Genomic DNA, 12,538 nt, shown 5'->3' with positions numbered 1-12,538 from the left:
ATGAAATGTTGAAAGAAAAGAAATTGACATGTCCCAGCTCGTGTGACAATGTCACATGACAGGACATGTCAGGAATTTTTTTCCACACTTCCACAAATTTTTAAAACTTCCAGCAATCTTCCTGAGGCGGCACTTTGCCTCAGGGAGATCTGTGTGCTCTTCCGCGTGCATGCGCAAAAAAGTGCACTCCCGCCTCAGGGGATTCTCCCCATGCGGAGGGGGGAGTTTATTTTTTGGGGAAATTTTGCACTCCAGCTAAAGATCTTTCATCCATTAAATTTAAAATGGAGAAAAGGTATTGTAGGAACATAAAGATAGGACCTGGTTGACAATCAGGAAAGCAATGGGAAGGTATCTGAGCTCCTGAGCGGACGTCACGCTGGGCAGGCCTTAATTGGCCTACCCACGTAAAATGGGGGTGTTCCCCGACTGGGGGCACCAATTGGGAATCCGCCCACCTGCGCCTGCTCCCACACATTCCCCGCCCCCCCCCCCCCCCCCGGCCGACAGGGGGAAAATGTTGCCCAGTGTAGTTTTGAGAGCTGATGATTGGAAAAGAGGAAACAGCAATTTGGGCCCTTCACTCAAAAGTCTGTTAAACCCTGCTATCCCCGATACAGCCAGACCCTGGTAATTCCCAATACTTCTTGACCATGGCATTCCGATACTCCCTCTGCTTAGTCCTGCTGGATTCAGGACCTCCTCCTCAGACTTTCCTCTATGTACATATTCTGAGACTCCCTCAAAGTTCACTAACCCCTAGACATCACTTCCAGTGCTTCCTGATCCCAGAACAGCACTAATAACCACAGACTTTAAGATGCCAGATCCCAGGACCTGATCAACGTTCCTAGAAGCTGCTTTCAAAGGTTCCTGGCATCCTAAAACCAGCCAACATTGCTCCCCACCTCGGTAGCATCTCCCGCTGTTCCCAATTTCTCAAGGTATGGCATTCCATGCCAGAGTCTTTCCCAGTGTTTCCAGGTCCCAGGATTACCCTACAGCACTGGTAAGTCAGTTTCTCTAGTAATAGAACTTGGTATAACACCTTTGTTCATATGAAATCTCCAGCTTACCTTCAGCAATACCATGAAGATCTGCTAGTAATTCAGTAAATATGTTTCAAGGCATCAGTTTTCCCCTTCTCTTGAAATTGAATCCACATGGCAAATAACAAGGAATTTGACCAAGACTGCTAGAAACCTATTGGACTGAGGTACCTGGGAATCAGAGCCTTTTAGTAACAGCAAGCATTTGAAATGGTGAACTAAAGGCCATTTGATATATATAGCTTACAATAATTATATCTTGAAAGGAAGCTATACCCTTGAAAAAGAAATAGTATAATTACAGTACTCATTGCAAAGATAATCTGAGTGCAGTACAATTACTGTTTTTACAAAGGATTTACAATGGGACTGTAAACTAAAATGTACCTTGTAAACTCTTTTTGTAAGTATTTCACTTTTCACATCAGCAGGATATGTGAAACACTGTTTAGCAAATATAGATTTGAGTACAGCTAATATAGCATTGTTTCTTGTTTTTTTTGTAGCATTTTTACCTGGATGTGCACTTATCAAATGAGAAAAAGTTTTGATATTTTATAAAAGGAAATAAACATGTGATATATATCTGCCAAATCTGATTCCACTTAAAATTTGCACGAGAAATAAAATGTTACTTGTTTCTCAGCTGAACATTCTATGTGAATGAGATATTTTTCATCAAAGCCCTCAGCTCTATTTCTAACATGATAATTCCTTGTTAAAGATACAAAGGGATTAATTTGGTCATTCAAACATAATCATTCACTCATCCCTTATTATGTTTCATCTGGGATGGAGGAGTCAGATCTTCAGGCTACAATTGCTCCAGTCACTGAACAAGAGTCTGAAGTGGAAGTCAGACTCACATTTGCAATCTCCTTATGAGCATGTGAACGTATGAAAATCATGGACAGGAAAAGACCAGTTTGTCCATAGAGCCTGGCCCATACCATCTTGGCACATCTAAGTATCACGATCCTGATTACATTTCACCCAACATCAGCCATGTAATATTGTGGAAGGGTCAAAAATCAGAGAAAAACTCCGGGCTCTAAGTTATCAATCCTGGTTCAATAGTAGTACTCTTGCCTCTGCGTCAGAGATCACGGGTTCAAGCCCCACTCCATGATGTGAGCACATCATTTAGGCTGACATTCCAGTGTAGCAATGTTGAAGGTGCTATTCTTTGGATGAGATGTTAAACTGAGACTCTGTTTGACCTCTCAGGTGATCCATGATACAATTCGAAGGAGAACAGAATAGTTCACCTAGTGTCCTAGACAATATCACCAAAACTGGTCATTTATCACTGTGTTGTTTGTGTTACCTTGCTGCATGCAAATTGCCTGGCATGATTCCCAGCATTAGAACAATACCTTCACTTCATTAGTTCTCATTGGCTGAGAAGGGCTTTGAGATATCCTGAGGTCATGAAAGGTAGTACTTAAATGCAAGGCTAAAACAAAACTGGAATATCCTACTTTGACACCTTTCCCACCCAAAAGCAACAAAAACCAATAAATGGAAGCTACAGTGTTCACACTGTGCACATCACCCAATACCCCAACTATCATTCATTCACTCTGACATCAGTCACAGCCAGGAACATACCCTGCTCCTTTTCGAAAACTTGCTGCAGATCTGCCCTCACTGCAGAAGCTGGCAAGTTGTTACAGAGGTCGAGGACCCTCGGTAAAAGCAAAACCTCCTGACATCCGACATCAAAGCTAGACATACATTACCTAACTAGTACACACATCTCCTATGTTGACCTAACCTATCTAATTCAAATAGTTTACCTACAAGGAAAAAGTCTCACCCTTACATTTATTTAAAGACATCAAGTAAGTCTCCTCAAAGCCTTAGTATTTCCAAAGTAAATGATGCAGCTCTATAAGCCTACCTTTCTAACGAAGGGGATATTTTACCCCCTACACCATGAGCTTTTATCTTCCACAATAACCGACCACCCTTGCCTGCCTGCCCATGCTGAGCACCGCCACCAAGGGCAAAATTCTGCCCCCAGGGGTCTTTGTGTGAGGCTGTGAGTGGGAGAGGGAGGTTCTGGTTGGGGGTTTGGGGGGTTGGGGAAAGCAGACTTCCTCTTCCTGGCCGACAAGCAGTGCTGTAAAAGCACATACCTTCTTCTGATTTTGACCTCTCCTCCTTCCACTGACAAGTTTCCGAGGCCTGGGAAATATGGGCACCTTGGTTAAAACAAAGGTTACCAGCCTTGTTAAAATATTTAAATTGGCAACCCGCCTGGAAATGGGTGAGTTGGGGCCGGGTTTCAGATTTTTACAATGTTAAATCTGACCCAACTCATCCATTTTTTGGTACTGAAATGCAGCTCATGCCTCAGGTTTACCATGGCCAGAATTTTATGTTTGGCGTGCGGGTGCACGCCCAACATGCTGGAGTGTAATATGACACGCGATGCTGTCGGGCGTGCATCCCAATGTCATCGCGTGCCCACGCGGTATTTCATTCGGTGGGCATGTGCCGGAGTCGGCTGTGCACCCTCCAATAATTGAAAGGCCTATTAAGGCCATTAACAAGGTCAATAAAATCAAATTTACACTGCCTGTCCAACCGTACGTTGGTGGGCAGGCGAAAAGGCCAAGCGGCCTTCACATTTTTTAGGAAACCTCATCTGCAAACGGGGTGAGGTTTTCTAAAGCAAACAAGCATTAATTGAAGACTTTATTTTTGAATTAAAAACATATCCCAGTTGATGTGATAGAGTCAGATGAGGGGACATGTTTTTTAAAAAATTTTTACAGTCTTCATTGATTTTTTTTTTAAAGAGCGCTTCAGTCTCCCTGAGGCAGCTCCGTGCCTCATGCGCAGGCGCAAACTGCGCGCCGGGCCCACTCGCCGCCCTCCCCCTGCCCGCACAGGTAGCGCTCATCGCTGCTGCTCGTGATCCATGCAGGGCCGGCCTTAATTGGCCCACCCACATGAAATTGCAGAGCGGAGCCCATCGTGGGCAGTGGTTGGCTTCCCAATGCCCCAGCCCGCTCCCACCGAGCCCGCCCGACAAGGGAAAAATTCTGGCCCATTTGTCAGTTCCATATAGGGGAAACATGATCATTTAAGAATTTCTGTTTAACGTCAGTTTCTGCTCATGTCAAAGATCAGGTGGAATTCAGGACTCCTCAAAAGTCTTCCAAACTGTATGGCTTAATCCTAAATTTAGAATGTAGCCAGCACTGCAGTAGTATGCCATTTTCATTTTACTATCATTCTGGAATAGGGTTTAATTCTAAGAGCACTAATTCATGCAGAATCCCTTTGTTTTGATTAAGTTGTAGACTCACATCCAACTGGATTGAGAAAATTTAGGAGAAGATTATAACTTGAAGTCTCAGATGGGGTTATGATTTATACATACTTTGTTGTAGTAGTTGTTGAATATTCTCTGTATTGTAATTGGAAAGATACACAAGCTGATCTTGTCCCTGAGGTTCAGTACAGTCTGGGTTGGAGATGTTTTGTTCAATTTAACCTGCAGCATTTGAAGACTTTTCCTTGTTACAGTGCCACAATATAATGCCTACAGAAACCACAGCACCTACAGTCAAATTGGATTCATTAAAAATCCTTTATAAAATAACTGAAAATTCTTGCCTGTAAATTTACAGCTGATGTACTCCAATTGATTTACTCCAATTTCACAATACATTACCCCTTCCCATCATTACATCGCTGGACTGGTATAAACAGTCTGTCTGGATTTAATCTACAAAAGTAGTCAATGCATGTGCTGGACAATTAATTTGTTACCTCCTGACAAACTAATAGACTTGGCCGCAGCAAATATTATCACTGATAGATCGCATTCAGTGTGGGTCATCCTGACCTGAGCTGAAAGCAAGCACATGAAGCTAACAGCATAAACAGGTGACAAGTGCTTGAACCATAGAACAAATTTTACTTGACTTTTGACACACTAATGCAGAATTACAAATGAAAAACATAAAGAACCTCAATAATGGAAGCATATAAAGAGCAATGAAAGGATGAAAATAAGTGAAAACGAAAAGAAGGAAATAAGAAGTTGCTTTACCAACTTGTTTTTTTAGATAAGAATAGATTTTTTTTTCCATGTTCTTCCATCTCCATGGAAAATCTTGCAAATGACTGGCCTCCTTTGTTCTGTACTATAACATATCAAAAGAGAAATCATTCACATGCATCACAAGCCAACATCAATATAATACACATATAAATTAACTGATGTCTTAGAAATCTACAAAATACACTGTGGTTTATTAGTTTTAGTGATCATAATCCCCAAATGCATTCACAACTAAAGATGTTTACCTTCTTTGCGAAATGTGAAAACAGTCAGATTTCTTGCTTAGGTTTTCTATCTTTTGTTATGTTTGCTAGCATGTTTTAGCCATTCTTGCACTATACATAAACTCTAACCTTTATATTAAAATTGTAGTTTTCAGTTCAAATATAGAAATTAAAAAATAACTATTAGCTGACTGTCCTGTTTCTATAAATGGAATGTAAAGTTCCAAAAGATTTTGATTACTTTGGAATTCGTCTAACATATGAGAAAGATAATTTGATATAATTTGATAAGTTGCCACATCAAAGGTTATTGCAGAAAATAAATGCTCATAGTGTAGGAGATAAAATATTAGCATGGACAGAAGAATGGCTGGCTGACAGAAAACAGAGAGTATGCATAAATGGGTCTTTTTCTGATTGGCAGGATGTGATGAGTAGGGTTCCGTAGGGGTCTGTGCTGGGGCCCCAAGTTTTTACAATTTATATCAATGAATTAGATGAGGGTGGTGAAGGCATGGTAGCTCAATTTTCAGGTGACACACAGGTAGGTAGGAAAGTATGTTGTGAAGAGGACATAAGGAGGTTGAGTGAGTGGGCAAAAATCTGATAGATGGAGTATAACATAGGAAAATGTGAAGTTGTTCACTTTGGTAGGAAAAACAAAAAATCAGAGTATTATTTAAACAGAGAACAGCTGCAGAATTCCAAGCTGCAGAGGGATTTAGGTGTTCTAGATCATGAGTCACGAAAAGTTAGTACATAGGTACAGCAAGTAATTAATCAGGCTAATGGAACGCTATCCTTTATTACAAGAGGAATTGAACATAAAAGTAAGGATGTTATGCTTCAGCTACACAGGTCATTGGTGAGACCACATCTCGAATATTGTGTGCAGTTTTAGTCTCCTTATTTAATGAAGGATGTAAATGCATTGGAGGCGGTTCAAAGGAGGTTTACTAGATTGATACCTGGAATGAGTAGGTTGTCTTATGAGGATAGGTTAGACAGGCTGGGCTAGCTTCCACTGGAGTTTAGAAGAGCGAGGGGTGACTTGATTGAAGTATAGGATCCTGAACAGTGTTGACAAGGTGGATGTGGAAAGGATGTTTCCTTTTGTGGGTGAGCCCAGAACTAGAGGGAACCATTTTAAAATTAGGGGTTGCCCTTTTAGGACAGAGATGAGAAGTGTTTTTCTCTCCGAGGGTTGTGCGACTTTGACACACTCTGCCTCCGAAGGTGGTGGAGGCGGGGTCATTGAATATTTTTAAGGCAGAGTTAGATAGATTTTTGTTAGGCAAGGGAATCAAACTTTATTGGGGGTAGATGGGAATGTGGAATTTGAAACTCAGCCATGATCTTATTGAATGACGGAGCAGGCTCGAGGGGCCAAGTGATCTATTTCTGTTCCTATTTCGTAAGTTTGTAGGTCTAAGGATGAGTATGTAGTGCAATTAACAATATTTATATGCCACTTTATTGCTTTACACTTTGCAACAACACGAATGTTCATGTCTTGGGTCTGATCCTAGTCTCTTCTGGGGATTGGCATGAGACATATTAAAAGGAATAGGTGTGTCACATAATTCCACTACAAAGTTAAAATAACTTTCCAAAATGCTCAGGAACATACTAGATATTTTATGAATTTATATGCACAGTTTATGTATAAATACTGAGAGCTTTCTACACATTTCAAATCTTATCCCTAGAGTATAGTGTGATGACATGGGAATGTCTGTATTTAGAACACTAGAACCATAGAACACTACAGCACAGAAAACAGGCCATTCGGCCCTTCTAGTCTGTGCCGAAATATTATTCCGCTAGTCCCATTGACCTGCACCTAGTCCATAACCCTCCAGACCTCTCCCATCCATGTATCTATCTAATTTATTCTTAAAACTTAAGAGTGAGCCTGCATTTACCATGTCAGATGGCCGCTCGTTCCACACTCTCACCACTCTCTGAGTGAAGAAGTTCCCCCTAATGTTCCTCCTAAACCTTTCCCCTTTCACCCTAAAGCCATGTCCTCTCGTGTTTATTTCTCCTAATCTAAGTGGAAAGAGCCTACTCGCATTTACTCTGTCTATACCCCTCACAATTTTGTAAACTTCTATCAAATCTCCCCTCATTCTTCTACGTTCCAAGGAATAAAGTCCTAACCTGTTTAATCTTTCCCTGTAACTCAACTCCTTAAGACCCGGCAACATCTTAGTAAATCTTCTCTGCACTCTCTCAATCTTACTGATATCCTTCCCGTAGTTAGGCGACCAGAACTGCACACAATACTCCAAAGTTGGCCTCACCAATGTCTTATACAACCTCACCATAACATCCCAACTCCTATACTCAATACTTTTGATTTATGAAGGCCAGTGTGCCAAAAGCTTTCTTTACAACCTTGTCTACCTGTGACGCCACTTTCAGGGAATTATGTATCTGAACTCCCAGATCCCTTTGTTCCTCCGCACTCCTCAGTGCCCTATCGTTTACTGTGTATGTCCTACCTATTTATTTTATAAGATGTGACTGAACATGCATGCCAATTCTAGACCCACAGATCTTTGGGCACATGGGATAGGATGTCCCAACAGGTAGTAAGATCAAGAGTGTAGGATTTGATTCTTTTTCGTTCCTTCTTTGCTGCCACCCTGCCTCAACATTAAGGTATTGTGTTTCAAAGTGTGATGCAGTTTGATAGTTGTTGCCATTTTGGACAATTGGTAGCAAGCTCCTCCCAGTCATTAAGGTCACTGCTGCACTTTAAGGAGAGCTTCAGAGTGTCTTTGAAGCATTTTCTTTGTCCTCCCATAGAATGCTGGCCATTTGAGAGTTGAGAAATCAGACCTGGTGGGAGAGAGGCTTTCCGGCCATCCGGACACTATGTCCAGTCCAACGTAGTTGATTATGTAAGATTTTTGCCTGAATATTTGTGGAGCTGGCTTCAAAAAGAACACCAGCATTTTTTGATGGTCCTCCCATTGAATCCAGAGGGGCTGGTGGAGGAAGGGCCATGAGGGCTCGAAACGTTGACTGATTTCTTCTCCGCCGATGCTGCCAGACTTGCTGAGTTTTTCCAGGTAATTCTGTTTTTATTTTGCATTGCTAATGGAGCTTCTCAAGTGCTCTTATGAGTCGCTGATATACAATCCAGGCCTCACTGCAGTACAGCAGTATGGTGACATCTACTCAGGGTCGCAACTTTCTGCCATGGGTCTTTTTGTGACTGAACAGGCAGATTCTAGCCCCACAGATCTTGGAGCACATGCGGAAGGATGTCCCCAGAGGTAGTGAGATCCAGCATGTAGGATTTGCTTCTTTATCTTTTCTTCTCTGCCACCTTTGCCTCATCATTAACACGTGTCTCAAAGTGTGATGCAGCTTTACAGAAAGTTGTCATCATTGTTTTGTACATCAGGACTTTTGTTGACTTGCGGAGGCCTTTGTTGTCAAACACTCACTGCCTTAGCTTGTAGATGTATGTGTAAGGTTGCCTCCTGGAACTGACAGGCAATAAGCAATATAAACAATTAGCTCTGAATTGATAGTGGGGCTGGTGATCCCAAATGACAGATAGTTTTTTAAAATAATGATATTGCTCTTTGAAATAAATTTTTGAATAAATTAATTCAAAATACATGAGATAGAACTAAAAAAACTGAAATAAACAACTAAACTTACCAGTGGATTAAGCAGAAATGCTTTAAAAATAAGATGGACTCAGGTATAGTTAATGCATATTTAATAACCAATTCACTTTTATCTTCACAGAGAATTGATTTATCATTGTGGTATTCCTTGAACTAAGTACACATGGACCAGATATAATTCAGCAAAGAATTTAACAATATCAAACACAAATCTCAGAAGTGACAACTGCAGGCATGATTTTCAAGAGATACAACATTGCAAATGCATTGGGAATTTTATTTTTTGTCACAAAATTTCTCTGGGATAAATTTAGAACTGAAACATATTTTCAACCCTGAGTTATCAAATTTACAGGTATTAATATTGCCCTAATATTTCATTTTTTGATTAGAGAGGAGATAAGATTTTAAAAATTGTGAAACTTTAATACCTGAGCCATTGTCTCCCCACATGATTCTTCAGAATTTATTTTTTATCACGGACCACAGCTTGCCACAAGATGGTTGAGATGATTTTGACCTTTCCTGTAACATTCATAAGGGGGTAGATAGGCTGACAACAGAGAGAACAATGAGGCACTGTTAGGGATTTTAATTATTTTAGTCTGTGGGCCATGCATTTTATAAGTGAGCTCACTTAGACTATCTAATGAAATACATATGGAACACTCTGAAACACACACATGGTGAGAGGTGAGAGTAGCTGCCCTTGACATCAAGGCAGCATTCAGCCAAGTATAGCACCAAAGAGCTGTAGAAAAACAGAGGTCAATGGAGTCAATGGGAAAACCCTTCAGTAGCTGGAGTCAAAACTAACACAAAAAGAGATGATTGTTTCTGTTGGAGGCCAGCTATCACAGCTCTAGGATATGGCTACATGAGTTCTTCAGGGTTGCTTCCTTGGCTGAAATATTTTCAATTGCTTCAGAACTGATCTCTCCTTCAGAAGATTAGAAGTGGGACTGTTCGCTAATGATTCTACAGTGCCCAAATCTATCCATGGCTCTTCCACTAATAGAGAAACACATGCCAGTCTGCAGCAGGTCCTAGATAATATTCAGGTTTGGAGTGTCAAGTGGCTGGTAATATTTGGACCACATAATTACCAGATAAAGAACGAGCCAAGGCATCTCTCATTGACTTTCAGAGGCACTGTTGAGACCCCACACCATCAATATCTTGAAGATCACCATTGATCAGAAGAATATCTGGACCAGCCTTATTAATACAATAGCTACAAGAGCAGTGCGCAGGATTGATTTTCCTCCTAATTCCTCAAAGCCAATCCACCATTTAAAAATCTCAAAGTGTGATGGAATATTCACCTGGATGGGTATGGCTGCAACAACAGTTAAGAACTCAAATTCATCCAGGACAGAGCAGTTCGATTCATTGATAGCTTTAGCAATGGTCTCAATATCCACACATATCACAATTGGCACAACATGACTGTAAGGGACATGATCTATGAGATACCCTGCAACAGCTCACCAAGGTTATTTTGATGGCACGTTCTTCCCTTACATGCATAAATCATTGAAGCTGGCAGGACAAGTTGTGAGAGTTGTTAATAAAGCATACAGTATCCATAAGGCCATAAGACATTAAAGCAGAAGTAGGACATTTGGACCATCGAGTCTGCTCTGCCATTCAATGAGATCATGGCTGATCTGGTAATCCTCAACTCCACTTTCCTGCCTTTTCCTCATAACCCTAGATTCCCTTACTGATTAAAAATCTTTCTATCTCAGCCTTGAATATACTTAACGACCCAGCCTCTACAGCCCTCTGCAGTAAAGAATTCCACAGATTGACTACCCTCTGAGAGAAGAAATTCCTCTTCAACTCGGTTTTAAACTCTGAGATTATGGCCTCTGGTCCTAGACTCTCCTACAAGGGAAACAACCTCTCAGCATCTACTCTGTCAAGCCCCCTAAGAATCTTATATGTTTCAATAAGGTCGCCTCTCATTCTTCTAAATTCCAATGAGTACAGACTCAACCTACTCAACCTCTCCTCATAAGAAAATCCCTGCATACCTGGGATCAACCTAGTGAACCTTCTCTGAACTGCCTCCAATGCCAGTATATCTTTCCTTAAATGAGTGGACCAAAATAGTTTACCGTATTCTATCTGTGGTCTAACTAGTGTCTTGTATAGTTATAGCAAGACTTCCCTATTTTCATACTCCATTCCCTTTGAAATAAAGGCCAACATTCAATTTGCCTTCCCTATTACCTGTTGAACTTGTATGTTAGCTTTTGGGGATTCATGCACAAGGACTCCCAAATCCCTCTATGAAGCAGCCTTCTGCAGTCTTTCTCCATTTAAATAATATTCAGCTCTTCTATTCTTCCTGCCAAAGTGCATAACCTTACAGTTTCCCACATTATATTCCATCTGACAAGTTTTTGCCCACTCACTTAACCTGTCTATATCCCTCTGTAGACTCCTTGTGCCATCCTCACCACTTGCTTTCGGATCTATTTGTGTCATCCGCAAACTTGGCGATAGTACATTCACTTCCCTCATCTAAGCCATTAATATATATTGTAAATAACTGAGGCCCCAGCACTGATCCCTGTGGCACCCCACTAGTTATAGGTTGCTATCCCGAAAGTGCCCCTCTTATCCCAACTCTCTGTCTTCTATTAGTTAGCCAATCCTCTATCCATGCTCATATACTACCCCCAACATCATGGGCTCTTATTAAGTAGCCTTATGTGCGGTATCTTATCGAATGCCTTTTGGAAATCCAAATATATTGCCCTTTATCTATCCTGCTTGTTACTTCCTCAAAGAATTCTAATAAATTTGTTAGGAACGATTTCCCCTTCATGAAGCCATGTTGACTCTGCTTGTTTAGATTATGTATTTCTAAATGCTCTGCTATTACATCCTTCATAATAGATTCCAACATTTTCCCAATGACAGATGTTAAACTAACTGGCCTATAGTTGCCTGTTTTTTGTCTCCCTCCCTTTTTGAATAAGGGTCGTATATTGGCCGTTCTCCAATCCTTTGAGACTTTTCCCGAATCTAAGGATTCTTGAAAGATTACCAACAGCGCATCCATTATCTCTGTAGCTACTTCCTTTAATATCCTAGGATGCAGCCCATCAGTTCCAGGGGATTTATCGGCCTTTAGCCCCATGAGTTTCCCTAGTGCTTTTTCTCTAGTGATAGTTACTGTATTTATTTCCTCCACCCCTTTTGCCACTTGATTATTTAGTATTTTTTGGAATGCTATTAGTATCTTCTACCGTGAAGACTGAAGCAAAATATTTATTCAACTCCTCTGTCATTCCCTGGATCCCCATTATTATTTCCCCAGCCTCATTCTCTAAGGGACCTATGTTCACTTTGACTTCTCTCTTCCTTTTTATATATTTAAAGAAGTTCTTAATGTCCATTTTTATATTACTTACTTGTTTACCCTCAAAGTTTATTTTCTCCCTCATTATTTTTTTTGGTCTCCTTTTGTTAGTTTTCAAAACTTTCCCAATCCCCCGGTTTACCACTAATCTTTGCCAC

Source organism: Cetorhinus maximus, chromosome 19 (assembly GCF_964194155.1).
Source record: "Cetorhinus maximus chromosome 19, sCetMax3.hap1.1, whole genome shotgun sequence".
Taxonomy (NCBI): domain Eukaryota; kingdom Metazoa; phylum Chordata; class Chondrichthyes; order Lamniformes; family Cetorhinidae; genus Cetorhinus; species Cetorhinus maximus.
The sequence above is the reverse complement of the archived record's forward strand: the minus strand, read 5'-3'. Positions refer to the sequence as shown.